This window comes from Petaurus breviceps, unplaced genomic scaffold (genome assembly GCF_028583685.1).
Source record: "Petaurus breviceps papuanus isolate PSGF00001 unplaced genomic scaffold, PetGlider_PUasm1.0 99, whole genome shotgun sequence".
NCBI lineage: Eukaryota > Metazoa > Chordata > Mammalia > Diprotodontia > Petauridae > Petaurus > Petaurus breviceps.
In genome coordinates, this window is record NW_027187465.1 from 26162761 (window position 1) to 26181904 (window position 19144).

Consider the following 19144-nt stretch of genomic DNA (forward strand, 5'->3'; position numbering starts at 1 on the left):
TCCTTCCTTCCTTCCTTCCTTCCTTCCTTCCTTCCTCCTGTCTGTCTTTCACAAAGACCAATGCAGAAATAGGTTTTGCATGACTTTACCTATGAAATGGGTATTCTATTTCTTGGGTTCTGAATGTATGGGGAAGGGGGTGGAGGGAAGGAGAGAATTCAAAACTTTAAATAAAATTGGATAAAAACCAAACTAAAAGAACCCCCGCCAGTCAACAGGACCTCATGACTTCTCTTAATCTTCACCTGCCCCCCCCCCCCCCCACTAAGTAGTTCATTATCCTGAGGCCAATGGTAAAAGGACTTATCCAGTGGTCACTGCTCCAACAGTCACCACATGAAGACAACTGTGAAAGGACAAATTCAGACCACAGAAAATTATAAATTAAAAAAGGGTTTTAGCACATAATAAAAAAAAGAATCATATTTTAGAAACTGGTTGAAAGAACTGCCCTTAGCTGAATTTTCTTCCTTAATCCTTATCTGGAAGATAGAGACAAGTCAGATGTCTGTTGATACAGAGATGGTTCCTTTTCAGATGTAGGCCTGGACTGAATGACCCCTGAGGTCTTATCCTCATCACTCTGAGCTGGAAAGTGCCTCAGGGACCACAGAGGCCCACAGCAGCTCCTTCTCCTTTGGGACAGCTCAAATTTGTCATCTAGTCTAAGTCTGCTTCTTTGTGGCCCCTCACCCACTGCCTGGGGGTAAGCAGAGCTTAGTTAGGGAGCAGGCTTTAGGGACACCACCCTACACACATACAATGTCATGAAGGGGCAGCTTCCAAAGCTTTTTTTGTTTCTCTCCATGGCCCTAATATATCCCAGGTTCCTTAGAGCACTAGGCTTAAAAGGCTCCATCACTGTTGGTACATTACTTGAAATACTCTGTGGGGACAAAATGCCTTCTAATCCAAGGATCTCTCAGGGTTAAATGAACAAGGATTGAACGAAACTCTATGATGCTGGTGGCTTGTCAGCTGGTCCTAGTAGAGATCAGGTTGTGGGGACATGACCTGTTCAAAATCATAGTGGAAATAGGAGCAGGACCAGGAACAAAGTCCAGGGCTCATTCCTGGCCCAATTCATAATTTATATTCTCTTTACTATAAGGCCCAAATAAGGATATATAAGAACTTGTATCTAAGGAACATCTTTCCTCTGAAAAGTTCAAAGAGCTGACTGTCACCTTTGTTGTTGGTTTCCTCAACATTCTTCCAAAAGAGAGTAGAGCAAGGTGCTGGGGAATAGGGAACGCACATTTTAATCAGCTTTAGAAATGCTTAGTTTATGGCTTCTGCTCTTCAGGTTTGTTTAACTAATATGTCCGTATACATCCTAAATGGTCACTAACCAACGGAGGGATGAGATGAAAAGGCCAAGCCATTCTAATCTACACTGTAAGATTATTATAGAACTAGAAATGATTCTGTTAACTAAGGGGAACCCCAGTTCTCATACAGCAGCGAGGTTCACAAAGGACAATGCCCTTTGGCATGGTTACTATTGGTATTGTTACTCTGTTTTATGATAGGGAAACAGAAGCTCTGAGAGAAGCTTGTCCATGGACACAGCTAGTAAGGGTTGGAAGCAGGATCTGAGCCCTGGTCTCTTCCTTGTGTGCATTATTTAGCATGCTTTCCTATGAACCAGGATGCTTCTCACTAGACCTCTGTAAGGGTAGTGGGGTGGAAGGACGCCCTCCTTGCTTTAGGCTCAGAATTCTTCCAAAGCAGCAGAAAGAAGAGAACCTCTCGGCCGACAAATTTTCCTGATCGTAGCTTACAGGCTGGCTTGGGCACAGCTATTAATGCAACTATTCTGGTCTTTGCAAAAATGCTTACAGAGCTAAAACCTGTTTCTCAGGAGTTGTTTGGGAAGCTGAGTCAGCTGCAAGATGATTCCTGGTGAAAAGATCATTTCAGCCCATCTCTCAGCTCAGCCCTGAGATGCTTTCTGAAACGGTTCTGATAGGAGAATCTGAAAATCAGACTTCTCAAGTGGGAGGATTTGCTGTCGGACTAACGCTAAAACATCTCTATCACAACCTCCCTTGCTCAAGGATGGAGAATTTTTGATCTAGCTTTTCATGTCCACCATATGCTGGTACCACTTAACCTTGCTTTCTCCTTTAGTAACACCTCGGTTAAGCGACACCCAAATGAACAGAATCCTCAATTACACCACGCTCCAAGAATCTGCTGCAAATGTGCTTTCTCCATAAACCTTGAGAGGCAGTGTGGTGCCCCAGGAAGATGCTGGAGTTGGAGGCAGAGGGTTGGGGCTAGACTTAGTCCTGCCACTTAATAACTCTGTGCCTTTGGGGAAGTGACAATTGCTCTGGGCCTCAGCTTCCTCACCTGGATAGTGAGAGAGTTGGGCTTGATGGCTGTGGCTCTACGGCTGCTCCCAGATCTAAATCTGTGACTCCGTGATTGTTGTTGCTGCTGCTGCTCAGCTGTTTCTGTCATGTCCAACTCTCTGTGACACCCATTGGGGTTTCCTTGGAAGAGATACTACAGTGGTTCGCCATTTCCTTCTCCAGCTAATTTTACAGATGAGGAAACTGAGGCAAACAGGGTTACATGACCTGCCCAGGGTCACACAATGTTTGAGATCAAATTTGAACTCAAGAAGATGATTCTTCCTGACTTCAGGCTGGGCACTCTATGCATTATGGCACTATTTGACTGCCCATTTAGTACTTTACTGGCTCATATTTCCTAGTAATTTTATTAAATAGTTTCATCTTCCAACTAAACTGCAACATCTTTAAGGCAGAAGTCACCATGTTCTTTGCTTCCCTCTTACGATGCACAGCAAAATACTGGGCATGTGGTATGTATTAAAAAATCTGTTCGATGATCATCACTGTTGAGTGTTGTATACAGGGAAGCTTCAGGAAATGCACAGGATGGATGCTGTAGAGATAAGTGATGTCTCCAGTTATAGTTATGATTGTTCACCAAAGACTTTTACTCAGATTGCCCACAAATAGCAAAATGGATCTGAATTTTACATCTGTTTTCTCTGTTTCTGCTACTCTCTTCAGAAGACTTTAATAAGAAGGGGGGAGGGTCAGATGTTTTTCTTTCAATGACCTATCTTCAAGAAAGGGTAAAAAAAACTCAAGTGTTTGGGAACTTGCAGCATGAGATAATAATATTTAAATGGGCCAGAATTTATTAATTAAATAGAAATCTAAAATATCTTGTTTACAACTAATTCATAGCTACCACGTGAAAAGGTAATGCTACTTTTTAGATTGTAAAATTATTTCCTTTCATCTTTGGAAGGCTTTGTGTTGAGCTAAAGGCTAGACCTGCTTTTGATTGCCTGATAATAAAACTTCTCATTTCTAAATGTTTAGGATCCTTTTAACCAAGGTATTATATTGCTTTTATTCTAAGAAGCATTGTTGTACAGTCATTTAAGTCATGTCTGACTCTCTGTGACCTCAATTGGGTTTTCTTGGCAGAGATACTGGGAACGGGTTGTCATTTCCTTCTCCAGTTCATTCTACCAATGGGGAAGCTGAGGCAAACAAAGGGGCAATGACTTGCCCAGGGTCACACAGGAAGTAAGTATCTGATACCAGATTTGAACTTGGGAAGGTGAATCTTCCTGACTCCAGGCCCTACATTTCATCTACTGTGACACCTCGTATCCCTGAGCAACTTCTGAGAAGCATCATCCTGGAATACATTGAACTGTTGTTTCTGACTAGTCATACCTTAATGAAATTTGTACTATTCCATTGGAATGATTTCAAACTCAAATTCAGCAGACATCTGCTTGCTCTAGTCAAAAAGCCTTCCAACATTCACTAATGAGACATGCTTCTTGGGGTCCATTCTATGGACTGGATGAGGCAACTGAGAGAGTACAGAGAAAAAGAGAGGGGTCCGAGATGAAGCCCTGGGGATGAGAACATTTACAGGAGAGGGGAATGGGAGGGGCCAGAGAGTAGATGTCAGAGAGCTCAGAGCACCCAGAAGGATGGCGTGCTTATTAGGATTAAAACCGATATGGACATTATGGAGGATGAGGACAGAGAAAGGTCTTGGGGCACTTGGGTTGTTGCTGACTGTGGAGACAACAATTTCAGCAGAGTGAGTAGTGGTGAGAGGAGGGGGAAGGAACGGCATTGAAGGCCTGGGTAGAAGGGTAACAAAACAAGTTTCCACGAGAAATCAGAGTAAGTTCAATAGGAATGAGAAGGTGAGCAGAAAGTGGCCAGAAAGAAGGATTTCAGGGTTCAGGATGATGGAGGTGGTTTAGTTTATGGTTTATGGAGGATTATGGTTCTAGGGGTGCTGAGAGGTCAAGTGTGATCAGGTCACTGGATGCCTGAAGCACTGTTAGAGGTAATTCCTGCATTATATGGGTAGAGTTGGCACCCAATTAATGAAACCAGAAATAACTAGGCTATGTTTTGGCAAAGCCAAATAAAGTATGGAATCATTCTAGAATGGTAAGGCAAGTTCTCTTAGAATTGGGAAGAGAAATATGCTGAAGGTTAGCAAAATTGCAATTTTTTGTATTACCACCATAATATTACAATCCATCCAAACTCTTTGGTTGTAAATATGAAACCAAACGGTGGTGCCCAAATATCTGGGCTCAAAGTCTCTCAGAGGTACTTTTAAATTAGACATTTAGGTTTGTTAGCATTCTTTTAGGGAAGAAATATAAAGCTAAATAAAATTATTTGCTTACTCTCCTATTATTAGTAATAATAATACTGGCTAATATCTGTACATAACTTTTTCTGACAAATTTTTTATGTTTTCTTCCCCAATTACATATTAAAATTTCTAAAGACATTTTAAACATTTTTTTTTTAAAGTTTTGAACTCCACATGCTATCCCTCCCCTTCCTCCCCTTTCCCCTCCCTGAGGTAGTAAGCAATCAGATACAGGTTATACACATGCAATTATTTAAACAATTTCCACATTAGTATTTCCATATAAGAAGACTTGAATAAAAGAAAAAAGAAAGTGAAAAATAGCGTGCTTCAGTCTGTATTCAAACAATATCAGTTCTTTCTCTAGAGGTGGACAGCATACTTCATCATTATTCCTAAAGTCTGCAAAGCACTTTACATGTTATCTCATTTAATCCTCACAACCCCCCTTTGAGGTAGGTACTTTATTATCCCCATTTTACAGATGAGGAAACTGAGGCTGAGAAAGGTAAAGTCACTTGGCCTTGACTTAGTAGTACTAAAAGAAGAGAGGACTTGGAACAAAGCTACTTGGAAGGTGCCCTGAGGGGGATTAAACACCTACCTTTTACTTTGGAAGCATCTTTAACACTGGAGAAAGAGCTAAAAAAAAAAAAAAGACTAGAGGCTAATTAGGCCATCAACTCTCCAAGTTCCAAAGAGTTGGCATCAACTCTACATGTCATTAACACATGGAGACCTAAACTGGGAGGGTTTTCATTGAATGCTTTTTTTATTCCTAGATCTAACCGTGTAAAAGGCATTTTTTTAGAAAAATAATTTTTCAACACTGATCTTTTGAATTCAGAGTCATCCTGAAATAACTCTAGCAAATTATAGATTTAGCTAAGAAACTCAGTTGCTATGTGCAAGTCGAATCTGGGATAACCTAATTGGATGGGGTTGACCTGAAGTGGGACCCCCAGGACATTCCCAATGTCATTGTGGCAAGTCCAGCTCTCAATGGGACTGTGCTTGATTTATTTGGGTCGATCTTTCTTTTGAGGACTGAGGGCAGTTATTTTAAGATCCAAAGCTGAAATTTAAAAAAGACAAGAAAAGAAATTCCTTCCGTTGGAGGAAGGAAGTTGAGAAAGAAAGACTTTGCTGACTTTTCTCCTCCATAACAGCAGGATTATCTATCCAGCCTTTATTTTGGAATTCCATGCTTTCAGAGCACTGAATGTTTGTGTGCTCTGAGGATTTTTTTTTTCTTACTACCACCCTCAGAGAGGGCAACATTGCTACTCCTGTTTTACATATGAGGAAACTGAGGACCTGAGAATCAGGGTCTGCCAATGAAGCTGGACAGGGTGTTGCTTTAAGAATTTATGTTTGTTTAGGGAAGAGTATGTGAGGACGAGAGAGACAAGATAAGTCTATTTTATTACTGGGCACAAGTTCTTAAGTATCAAATACCAATTTAGCAATAATAGCAACAATTATTATGTGTGTGTATGTATATGGGTCCACATCTGATACTTCATTGTGTATGAAATTCTGTATAGTAGTTCCCAATTTAGTCTTTGCCTAGGGAAGTGTCTACTGCTGGACACTGTGCTAAGTATTGGGAGTACCAAGATGGGGGAAGGGAATAGGCATTTATATAGTGCCTGCTATGTGCCAAACACTGTGCTCAGTGCCTTTTCATTATCTCATTTGAGAGATTCTCATCCTCACAGCAACTCTGAGAGGAAGGTGCTGATATTAGCCCCATTTTATAGCTGAGGAAATGAAGGCCAAGAGGTTAAGTCCAGGGTCTAATAGCTAGCAAGTATCTGAGACTGAATTTGAATTCAGGACTTCCTGACTCCAGGCCCAGGCTTTCTCCACTGTGCCACCAGCTGCCAGAAAGGCAAGAGACAGTCCCTGCTCTCAGGGTATTCAGTTTAATGGGGGAGAAAACATGTAAACAACCATGCACAAACAAGATATATACAGAATAAATGGGAGATAATCACCAAGGGAAGGCATTAGCATTAAGGGGAAGGCTTTCTACTGTAGGATGCTGGAAGCCAGGGAAGGCAAAGGGAGTTGATAAGGAGGGAGAGCCTTCCAGGCACAGAGAAGAGCCAGAAAAATGCCTGGAGATGGGGGGGTACAGTTGTCTTGGAATAGCGGAGCCCAGTGTCACTGGGTCACAAAGCAGGGGACCGGGGGGGGGGGAGGTGGGAGGTGCAGGAAGAACAGAAAGGAAGTGGGGATGGAAGGTTGTAAAGGGCTGTGGGAGTCCAGCAGAGGATTTCTGTCTGGTCCTGGAAGTGCTGGGGAGTGTCTGGAGTTGATCCCCTTGGCAGTTCTATAGCAGATGGATTGGAGAAGAGGCCATTAGAGGGCTATTGCACAAGCTGAGGCTAGAAATGCAAAGGGCCTGCATGCTGGGGTGGCTGTGTGAGTAGAGAAGGGGACAGATGCATGAGATGCTGAGAAGGTAGAAAAGACAAGACTTGGCAACTGAGTGGATATATGGGATGAGGAACAGGAGAGTGCAGAGTTTAGGAGAATGAATATCTGAAAAGATGGTCCTGCCATTGAGAGAAAAAGGTAAGTTTAGAAGAGGGTCTGGTTTCTGAGGAAAGATAATGAATTTTCTTTTGCATAGGCTGACTTTGAGATGCCTGTGAGCCACTGACAGGAAGCACAGCATGGTGGACAGGGCACTGGACTTGGATAAGAAAGAAATAGGTTCAAATTCTGCCCCAGACACTTACTGTGTGTCCCCAGCAAGCCCTTACAATGCTTTGGGGTTCAGTCTCCTTGTCTGTGTAAGAAGAGGCTTAGATTTGAGGGCCTCTAAAGACACGTCTGGTTCTAAATTTATGATCCAGCTTGAATTGTCTGATAGGCAGTTGGTGATGTGGGGCCAGAATACAGGAGAGACACATACAACTGGGCATAATTTGTAGAGATGATAATTGAACTCATGGAAGATAAAAGAGGTCAAAGAGGGAGAGAAAAGAAAGAAATGGGCTGAGGATAGAGTCACAGTTAAGGGTGTATGTGTAGCTGCGTAAGGGTACAGATATTTGTAGATTGTCTCTCTCATCAAAATGTGAGCTTGCTCCTTGAGGGTGCTAGTGGTGAGAGGCAGCTAGGTGGCTCAGCAAATACATCACTGTGCCTAGAGTCAGGAAGACCTGAGTTCAAATCCAGCCTTAGATACTTACTAGTTGGGTAACCCTGGGAAAATCACTCAATCTCTGTTTGCTTCAGTTATAAAATGGGGCTATTGTGCTTACCACAGTGCCTGGCACATAGTAAATGCTTGTTGACTGACAAAAAAGGTGTGTGATATCTGGGTGGTACAGTGAAAAGATGAGCTGCTCTAGAGTGAGAGGACACGAATTCAAATCCTGACTCTCACAATGTGTGCAATCCTGAATGAGTCATTTAAAATCTATGGGTTTTAGGTTCCTCATTTGTAAAATGTGAGGGCTGAATCAGATGATCTTTGAGTCATATCTAAAGTTATTTGAGTTCTATCTAAATTTATAATTCTCTGACCTAACAAAGGGGACGCTGAGAAGGTCAGACATGTAGAAGGGCCAAAAGAGAATAGCCCAGAGGAGAGAAGAGGTTTAGGTTCTGGGACGGGAGTGCTGGGGCAACAGACAGCCATGTCAAAGAGAATGATGTGCAATGAGAAAAGGCCATCAGAGGGCAATGAAGGTATAGATCACTGGTAACTCTGGAAAGAACAATCTTAAATTAGTGACGAGTCACAGAATTTGAGAAATAGAAGGGTCCCCAGTGGCTGTCTAGTCCAGCCCATGCCCAAAAGGAATCTCCACTGTGACAGACCCAAAGAGTGGTCTTCCGTCCTCTGAATGGAGACCCTTCAGGAAGGACAACCCACCATTGCTTCCATTGGGCTGCCTGAGATCTTGAGCAAGAGTGATCTCTCTTGCAAAAATGAGAGGTCTGCTCTGGAAGCTTGAATTGGCCACTTTGTGCCTTCTACTTATGGCTCCTGATTTTGCCCTCTAGAGCCACTCATGGCCTGGGGGACACTGGTCAAGGGACTTCTCTCTGAGACTCATTTTCCTAATCCATACAAGGAAGACCAGATGGTCCCTGCCAGCTTGAAATCTGCGGTCTTTTGATCTCTTGATACTAATTTAATTAATTCCTCTACCATGTAATAGCCCTTCAAAGACTTGGAGATACCTATTATGTCCTGCCCAAGCCTTCTCTGGGCTAAACAAACCCAGTTCCTTTATCTAATATGATATAGATTTAAACAAAGTCTTTCCTCAGCCTGGAGGACCTCTGGCCCCTCTCTATCTTATTACTGTCGATTCATAAACACTTACTGGCTGACCAATTTGGAACCTAGTACTGAAGGCAATACTGTATAGGAAGCATGATGGGGGCACAACGCACAGTGGGACTGTCAGTTTCTTGTTCCTTCTTATTGCTTCTTTTCATCTCTAAATTTTTTTTCTTATTTACAACAATGCAAATGAAAAGAATCTCAAAACATGAAAGCTGAAAAATAAATTAAAAAAAAAAAAAAGCTTGATCTCAAAGAAGAAAACATTTCTTTCCCCTCCTGCATAGAGACAGGGTCCACAGGCTTGGGATATTGCATAGAATGGTGTTTTTTTTTTTTTTGGCGGGGAGTAATGTAGTAATGTTTTGCTGATTTTTTTCTCTTAAAAATTCTTTATTTGGGGGATAACTGTGAGGGGGGAGGGGGAGGAATACTGGGGGAAAATGAGGCAATGTAAAAACAAAAGATACCAGTCAAATCTATTTTAAAATTCTATTGATAGCTTTTGTTTTCACATCTCCTAAATTTCCCAATATAGCGCTCCCTCCACCCCTACCCAGAGAGCTATCCCAAGAAGACAAAAGAAAGAAAAAAGGGCATTTTCCAGCTGCATCTCCACTGCCGGCTTATGAATTTTTTTGGCTCCCACATAACACTACTGACTCATGCTGACCACGAAAATTCATGAATCTTTTTCAGAACTGCTATCTAACTAAGCCTCACCTCTCTTGTATCTGTGAATCTGATTTTTTTTGTACCCAAGTATAAGACTTTACATGCATCTTTAATGAATCTCAAGGGCAGCTGGGTGGTGCATTGGATAGAGCGCTTAGTCTGAAGTCACAAAGACCTGAGCCAGGAAGGCCTCAGACACTTCCTAGCTGTGTGACCCTGGGCTAGTCACTTTACCCTCTTTGCTTCAGTTTCCTCCTCTGTAACATGAGCTGGAGAAGGAAATGGCAAACCACTCCAGTGCCTTTGTCGAGAAGACCCCAAATTGGGTCATGAAGAGTTAGACATGACTGAAATGACCAAACAACTACTTATGAATCTCAACTTATTATATTCAGCCCAATGGCTGTCTACCATCTTTTTGGATCATGACTCTGTTATGTAGGCCATTAACTGTCCCTCCCAAACTTGTGTCATTTGCAAGGGTGCCACAGGCCTGCCACTAGTGGTTTTATCCAAGGCATTTATGAAAATGACACAAGGCCAAAAGCACAGAGGATTGGGTTATTAAACCAGAGACCTCCTGCCACACTGACATGGTACCACACATTATTTCTCTCTTTGAGTCTGCTTAACCAACCTGCTCCGAATCCATCAGATTGTTTAATCATCACTCAATCTTTATACCCTCATCTTCTCCAGGAGAATAGTAGGAGCTCATCACTGAAGCCTTTGTTAAAATCCAGGAAGTAGATAATTTAGCCACAGCGTTTCTCTCATCCACCAGTTAATAATCACAGCAAAAAAGGAAATGGAGCTAGGATAGCCCAAGGTTTTCTTGATAAAGTCGTGTGGCATTTTGTAATCACATCTCCCCTTTCTATATGTTCACAACTCTTTCTTAGTGAACTGTTTTAGAATCTTTCCAGGAACTGAAGTCAAGCTGGCTGATCTATAATTTTCAGGCTATCCTCTCTTCCCTTAATAAGAAACAAGGACATTTGCCTTTCTCCAATCTTGTGGCATCCTTTATTTGTTCAATTATCTATAAAGTATTACTGGCTCAGCAATCACATTATTTCTTTTTAGTACCCAAGGATGTAGTTTACCTGGGTCTAGTGATGTGAATTCATCAAGGACAATTAGGGGCTCTTACTATCTCCTTACTTGTCTTAAGCCAGCTAGGTAGTGTAGTGGATAGAGCATTGGACTTGGAGTCAGGAAGACCTGAGGTCAAATCTGACCTTAGATTCTAGATTCTTTCTAGCTGTATGACCAAGGGCAAATCATTTAACCAGTTTTGCCTTGGTTTCCTCATCTGTAAAACCTCCCAGGGCAGTTGTGAGGACCAAATGAGATATCTGTAAAGAACTTTGCAAACCTTAAAATGTTATATCAATGCTAGCTGTTCTGTTATTTTGAGTGTCAACTCCTTAGTAGCCATTTCCCCCTGGTGATTTCCAATACAAAGGTCATTCTCCTCTGCAGAGAAAACAGAAACCAAAAAAGAATCAACTAGATCTGCCCTTCTTGCTGTCAATGATCTGTCTCCTCCAAACCAAGCATGGATACTGTCCCTTTGAGCCTTTTAAAAAAATATAGCTTTAAAAGAGACTCCAAACGGGGCAGCCAGGTGGCACAGTAAGAGTGCCAGCCTCCGCGTCAGGAGACCTGGGATCGTTTCCGGCCTCAGATACTCGACACCCACACAAAAATAACTAGCCGTGTAACCTTGAGCAAGTTACTTAACCCTGATTGCTTAAAAAACAAACAACAACAACAAAAAAAAGACTCCAAACTCCAAACTCTATTTTGTTGTTCCAGCTCTCTTTGCCGAGTCGACTCATTCTAAATTGTAGGACTCGGGAGATCATTTTGACAGAGTTCTGCCAATTCTTTTCTTCACTTCCTGATACTAGAGCTTGCTTTCATCTTCTGTATGTTCCTTTTAAAAATATAAGTTGGTTGATTATTTTCCCATATGAGACACTGGATTCTTCAGCCAATTCCCAATTTTTCCTCCGTATTAGAAAAATTTCCTTTGTGTCTTCAGGGTTTAATTTTTGGGCATTTCCCATTCCTTCTAGGCTGCCTTAGCCTCTAGAATTTTAGTCTATAGGATTCCTACCTATTCTTGCTTTGAACCTTTTGAAATATGCTTTCCCCAAGTCTAGAGCACATGCTGTATCATGCCCACATGAGCTTGAAAGCCAGATTATAAAGGGCTGAGAAATGAGTGGAAGAAGAAGCAATGAATAGAGACTTTCCCCCCTAGAAGTCTGGCTGTATGGAGGAGAAATATATTATGATAGCATGGGAGGATGGTATGGTCTAATTAATTTTGGTAGAGATAGGTATGCTTGTAGGCATCAAGGAAGTCATCAGTAGACACTGAGGATTAAAGAGACAAAGGGCATGATTCGGGGAACAATCTGCTGAAGATGATGAGAAGAGAACCAAGGGTGCACATAGAGGGTTTGGCCTTGGCAAGAAAGTCAGCTCTTCATCAAATGAAGGTTGTAAGTAAACTAGTTAATAAGGTGGCAAAGCTCTAACAGAAGAAAAAGGTCATGTTTTCCAGAAGATCGCCTCTATCCATCCCCCTGAAAGGCAAATACCATGCCAAAATATATCCCAGGGCAGTAACTGCTATCTTGAGGGCTCTGGACAAGGTAGTTTTTTGGAGAGGTTTGAGAATTTAGATGTGAATTCACAAAGAAGTTAAATTTTTCATATACCATTTCAATAATCTTCAAATGTATGTAGATGCTGCTGTGATGAATACGATACAAATTCATTGAAAAGTATTACTGATATAATTTAAGATGTTTCTAAAAGTATTACTGAATCGATGCTAGCTTTTTGCAGTTATGTATTTTCTCTGTGGATACCAACAGTACAATTACTATTGTGTGTGGTGGTAAAAGGGGTATTGCAAAATGTTATTCTGTCAGAAGGAAGTCCTCATTCTTGAAAAGGTTTGGAATTCCTTCCCTCCAGTACAAGTTTTGGTATTGTTCCTTGGTCTTGATTTATTATAAGGCTATACCATTGTTATGAGGCTATACCAACAGCAGGGAAAAGGATGACAGTATCTATCTTAAGCTCCAATGAATGCCAAGAAGTACAGAAAATAGGCGTGATGTGTAAAGCACAAATTCTAGTTTACTCCTGTTAGCCTTCCTGTAATTCTCTAACCTCATCTGTTACAAGAATCATAAATGCTGTCAGCGGTGATTCAGACTACATTATAGCCATTCCCTCCTACCAATGCGGGCATAATCTCAAGAGAGTGGCTGTTCAGAGCAGTACAGAAGTTGCTGCAGAAGTGACTAGAGAAAATGGGACCAGAGGCATCCATCCATCCACCATGTAGGCCTCACAGTGCTGACAACCTGCAGGAACTTTAATACTATATGATAAATGTTTAAAAACAGGCCTGATGATTCCATTCTCCCTTCTAGAACATTTCTTCTCTAGCTTTTTTGTCTCAAACTATCTCAAGGGGGGCAGACCAGGGGTGGGATGAGGATTTTGGACAAAAGGCCTACTTTATGGAAGGAATGAAGAAAAACATAGTATTCAATGCCTCCAGGTCAAAACAGAAAAGCAGTTTAAAGATAACAAGTATGTTCTGGCATAAAGTAAAAACTATCGCTGGTGCCATGGGCAGAGGCCTCACCGCCTGGCTCATTCCTGGGCATGTAAAACACTTCTTGTCCTAATGGCAGACTCAGACAGAGTAGGAGAAATTGGCTGTCCTGAGCATTGTCAGGATGCACCTGATGACATGCTCCTATCATAATGACTCTGGATTACCATTGTTGTCTTCACTGGGGATGTAGGGGTAGAGTCTGAATGGGGGATGGCTCTGGGTTAAGAAAGGGGATTTAATCTGATAGGACACAGGCCTCTGGAGCCTCCACTCACATCACCACCTTGGTTTGGAAGCAGCAATCTTCCCCATTCACTAATCCCTTTGGAACAGCCTCGAAGGTAATGATTCCTTCTTCTTCCAGTTTAAATCTCTGGGATAGTCCAGTATGGCAAGTAGTTCCTTTTAGATTTGCTTTTATTATTATTGATGATAATAATAATAATAATAAATAACTAGTGTTTATAAAGCACTTTAAAGTTTGAAAAAATATTTATTATATATTCTCATTTAATCCTCACAACAGTCCTATGATTAGCCCCATCTCACACACAGGGAAATTGAGGCAAACAGTGGTTCAGTGACTTGGCTAGGGTCACACAGCTATTAAGTGTCTACCTAGCACTCTTAGCACTGACTTATTGAAGTCAAAACATTTTACACTGTCTGTAAGAATCATTTACATATTCATAACAAGCTCTCCACTTAGTTAAGACTACACTATGCAGGGGCGACTAGGTGGCGAAGTGAGTTAGAGCGCCGGCCCTGGAGTCAGGAGGACCTGAGTTTGGATCCGGCCTCAGACACTTAACACACACACACACAAAAACCTAGCTGTGTGACCTTAGGCAAGTTACTTAACCCCAATTGCCCTCCAAAGCAAAAAAAAAAAAAAAGACTACACTATGCCAAGTATTTTGTGAGCCAAAACAAATAATACTATCTATCAAGCCTTTCCTCTAAAGGAAGAGAGTGGGGAAGAATGAAAGTAATTGAAAATGAGTGCCCCAAGTCCCACATTTCATTGGATTTTCGCAAGTTCCAAATTTCTATACTCACTTCTAGTAAGAAATTGGAAAGCATGGATTTCTGAACAAAACTAAACTGGATTTTTTCCCCCCTTCCACAAGAATAGGAAAAATTTTCTGAGCCTCATAGTTGCAGGTCACTCTATGTATGTAATATGTCCAGATGCTGTAAAGTTATTTTTAGCATTCCTTATAAACGCTTGGCCCTGCTGATACTAACTAATGGGATTGGGGATTCTCTTAGGCATTTTGAGTCAATCAAGTGAACAAGAGAAGGCATAAGGGAGAGAACAGTGTGTGCTAATGGAAACCATACACATGCTTCTTGGGGTACATTTGCTTTTTGGGATCTTTTGACCTAAAAAGTGAAATTTCCTACTTTTGCCATCAGCCTTAATGGAATACAGCCAAGCTAAAAGCTTCTAGGTATCTGAAGGCCAAGTAATTGTTCTGAAAGGGAAAACGAAGAGCTTGCTGTAGTGTTCCCTCACTTACCATGGAGAAGAAGCTTGTAGTGTTCCCTCACTTATAATGGAGAGGAAGCTTGGTGGGTGGGTCATTAAAGCCTTCTGTTTTTATATTGCTGTAAAATGTTAGGATACTTTTTATGTGTGAGTGGGTCTGGTACCTTTCAAATTACTAGAGCAGTTAAAACCAGCATTTTACATTCAGGATTAGATTGATAACAGAGCATTTAGTGTAGGAAATAAATATCTTTAGGGATCACTCTCCCCACCCCCAACTGTTCCGAATGAATTTGTTTAACACCATAAACTTTTAAAACGTCATTTACCATGTCCCTAGATCTTCATTTTCAGGAATTACTTTTGGACAGCTCCTCAGTATCCATCTGGAGATGCTTGGCCCTTTCTTTCTAGCGATAAGATAGTCCCAACATGGATCATTCAATTCTTTAATAGTTTCCTTTCTGTGAATTTTGTGTGCTGAAAGGACCAAACAAGGCACGTTTACTGAGAGCATTTCAGATTGTTTGACGCCCATAAATTCTTTCCACTCACAATGATTCTTTATTGTGTCAGGGAACAAGAGAACCCTCAGAACCATAATATCCTGGTTCTTCAACTAAGTGCTCATTATAGCCCATAGAAGTGAAAGACAAAAGGCATCCCCTGCCCAACATTTATCCAGGAATAGACTCCGTCAATCAGAACTAGAACATTCATATAACCTAAGGTAAATGTATGGGAGGGATGCAGGGTGGGTGTTGAGGCTGCTATGCTGTTGACCACAAAATATTTCTGTGTTGCCTTACTGCTGGTGTCTTTCAGCCACACTTGGCTTGTGCCTAGATGGAAGTACCATCATGAGCCAGCGTGCATTCAGGAGAAACAAATGAAGCCAGGGGAATGAGGGATGTGAATGAAAGTGTGTAGGACCGGCATTACCAAGTCATCACCATGACTCACTTGGAATGGGAAGTGCTGGAGGAGAGGGAGAAATAAAACCGGCACAAATTTCACTTTGTGGTGAAAGCAACCTTCTGCATGTTTCAGGATTTCTCAAAGAATGTCCTACAGAACTCAGCCCCTCAAAAGATTTTTTTCCCAAGAGCTTTCTGTTCCCCACTTGTAAGGGTGCTGATTAATGATTCATTTGTGAGAGGGGGGTTCTGTGCCTTTCCTTAAATAATTAAAGAAGGCCTGACCATGGGAGGCTATTGGGAGTGGAGAGGCCTGTCATACTTTATGGGTCTGCATCAGTTTAGAGTCCAGCATCCCAGTGACTGGTCAGCATAAAAGAGGAAGCAGCACCACAAAGCCCCTGAGAAGAGATTGGGAAGAAGGAGAGGAACCTTGCTCTTTTCCCCCAACCCACTCTCAGCCCCTGACTAGAGAAAGACTTTGCAAATGTAGAAAGGTCCAGGGCAAGGGTAGGGAACCTGCAGCTGGACCCTCTAGGTCCTCAAGTGTGGCCCTTTGACTGAATCCAAACTTCACAGAACGTGGAGGACCTAGAGGGCCACATGTGGCCTTAAGGCTGCAAGTTCCCCACCCCTGGTCCAGAGGATTCTGTCCTAGGAGCATTTCTAGAATGAATGATGGGCTGAGGAGCTGAGGACAGACTAGACATGAGGAGAAGAGGCAGCCTCAGGCTCTCAAGGAGCCCTGCAGAAAGCCCCCCTCCACCTGAAGGGCTCTTGTAAGGGCCCCATGAGGAGCAGAAAAGGGGCTCCAACCAAAGGACCCAGGGGGCTAGGAATGATTTCCTTTGGCATATAGACCCTAAGTGTGAGTGGGTCTTCTTTGAACTCAGCTATGTTTTGTACCAAATATTGTTACTCTATATCAAGTTGGAAACTGTAAGTATATCAGAACTGAGTCAACTGAATGACAGTGTGTTTGGATACAGACTGAGGAGTCGCTTTGTTTCTAGTTCTGAGTACTTGTTTGTAAGCATGGGTTTGTTTGCTTGTCCCGCTCGTGAGATTGTAAGCACCTCGAGGACAGGGAATCTTTGTTTGCCTTTCTTTGTGTCCTCCACACAGTGCTTGGCACGAAGGGTACTTAACTGTCCCCTATACAAGGGCTTCTTTAGACACAGCAAAGAGTGTACAGAGCACTGGGCCTGGAGTCAGCAAGACTGGAGTTCAAATCTGGCCTCGAACATTCCCTAGCAATGTGGTCCTGGTCAAGCCACTTAGCCTTTGTCTGCCTTAGTTTTCATATCTATAAAATGGATATGATAATAACAGAACCTACCTCCTCGGGTTTTTGTAAGGATAAAATGAAATAGTATTTATAAAACACTATATAAATGCTAGCTATTTATTATTATTATTACATCTTCCATTGGGGAAATGGCTAAACAAATTATGGTTCATGAATGTAACACAAAATTACTGTGCCATCAGAGGATGTCTGCCATTTCCTTCTCCGGCTCATTTTACAGATGGGGAAACAAAGGCAAAGCGAGTTAAGTGACTTGCCCAGGGTCACATAGCTAGTAAGTGTCTTAAGGCCAGATCTGAATATATATAACATACTGAAAATACAGAAAGAGATGTACAGTTTTGAATATGGCTAGAGTGAGAAGTTATTTTACTGAACTGTGTAGTTATGAACTGAGGGCTTAATTCAGGGTTATTTTTTTTTATTTGTTCAATGGGGCAGATTAATTAAAAATGTTTGCAGATTGAAAAAATAAAATAAACTATTTTAAAGAAGCTTTGGCCTAATGTTCTAGCCTCTCAATACATTTCTGGATCCTTCTGGATGTCAGCCAGGGGGCCAGCTAGGGGATGCAGTGGCTACAGGGCTGGGCCTGGAGTCAGGAAGACCTGGGTTCATATGTAGCCTGAGACACTAGCTGTAGGACCCTGTGCAAGTCACTTAACCCTGTTTGCCTTAGTTTCTTCATCTGTAAAATGAGCTGGAGAAGAAAATGCAAACCATTCTAGTATCTTTGCCAAGAAAAATCCCCAATGGGATCATGAAGGGTCAGATTGAAATGAAAGAACAAAAACAAGAGTCACCTGATATTTTGGCTTTCCCTCTCAGCTTTGTATGACCTGCAAATTTGATAAGAAAACAATCAATGCCTTTCTTCAAATCACTGTCAAAAATATGAAAGCAGGCCAGGGCCAAGCATGGACCCCTGGGGCGCTCTCAAGTCAGTGAGGTTCCCTGAAACTGACATTGAACGCTTAATGACGAGTCTTGGTATCTAGGCATTCCACCAGGCCCGAATCCCTTTTAACGCACTACTGTAGCTCATCTCTCATCTTTCCCGAGAGGACAGCATGAGAGATTTCTTTCAAATGCTTTGCTAAAATCCCTGTAAACCTCATCTACAGTACTCCCCTGCCCTATTAACTCCTGCTGGCTCGCTGGGGTTACTCCATCCTTTTCTAGATCTCTTCTAGCATCTCTTTAATAATACATTGTAGAATTTTACCAAGAATTGAAGGCAAACTTACTGGCCTATCATGTGTGGATTGCATTCTTTTCCTTTTTTTTCCCCCCAAATTTGGGATAATGTCATGCCTTCTCCTGTCCTCTGGTATTTCTTCTGTTTTCCACAATTTTTTTTTTGTCTTTCACGTGGTTTTTATTTTCCCCCTGATTTTAAATATTTCTTTTTTAAAAATTTCATTTTTTCTTAATTACATATAAAAAAATCTTTAATATTTGTTTTTAAAAATTTTGAGATCTGAATTCTCTCCATCCCTCCCTGACACTCCATATCTGCTGTATATATATCCTAACTTAGGGTTTTCATTCAGCAAAACTGTTCAGTCTTCTGTCAGACAATGCCATATCCAACTTCTATTTATGTTAAATCACCATGAAGCAAAAAAGTAAAAGGTTTGCCTTGAGAAAGCAATTTGACATAAATCATACATGTAGTCATATAAAACATTTCCATGTTAGCCATGTTTCAGAAGAAAACACAGCATGGTCTTTATTTTTTAAAGGTATGTATATGTATATGAATATATATTCACATGTTAATCTATTTTTATTGATGTCTTTTGTTTTTTTTAATAACTTTTAAAAATATATGCCTCCCCTCTTCCTGATCTGTCACACATCACTGGGAGTGGCCCAGTGATTGAGGCTACTCAACGTGCCATTTTTCACCTGGGCCTAGTTGGATGACCTTATAACCTCTGCTTATTTACCTCATCATCTCCCATTATCCATTTCTTCCTGTACTTTGCTATGCAAAGGTTGTTGGGAGAGGAAACAAAAACAAGAGAAAAGTGGAGAGGCTCTTACTCCAGGGGTAGGGAAACTGTGGAGCCACATATGGCCTGTAGGCCCCGCAAGT

General features: G+C 41.6%; 1 protein-coding gene across 2 annotated transcripts in view; it reads right to left on the bottom strand.

Moving 5' to 3' along the window:
* The window catches only part of CCDC92 (coiled-coil domain containing 92), a 43830-nt gene that overhangs the window by 12332 nt on the left and 12354 nt on the right, over window positions 1–19144 (bottom strand). The window lies entirely within an intron of this gene.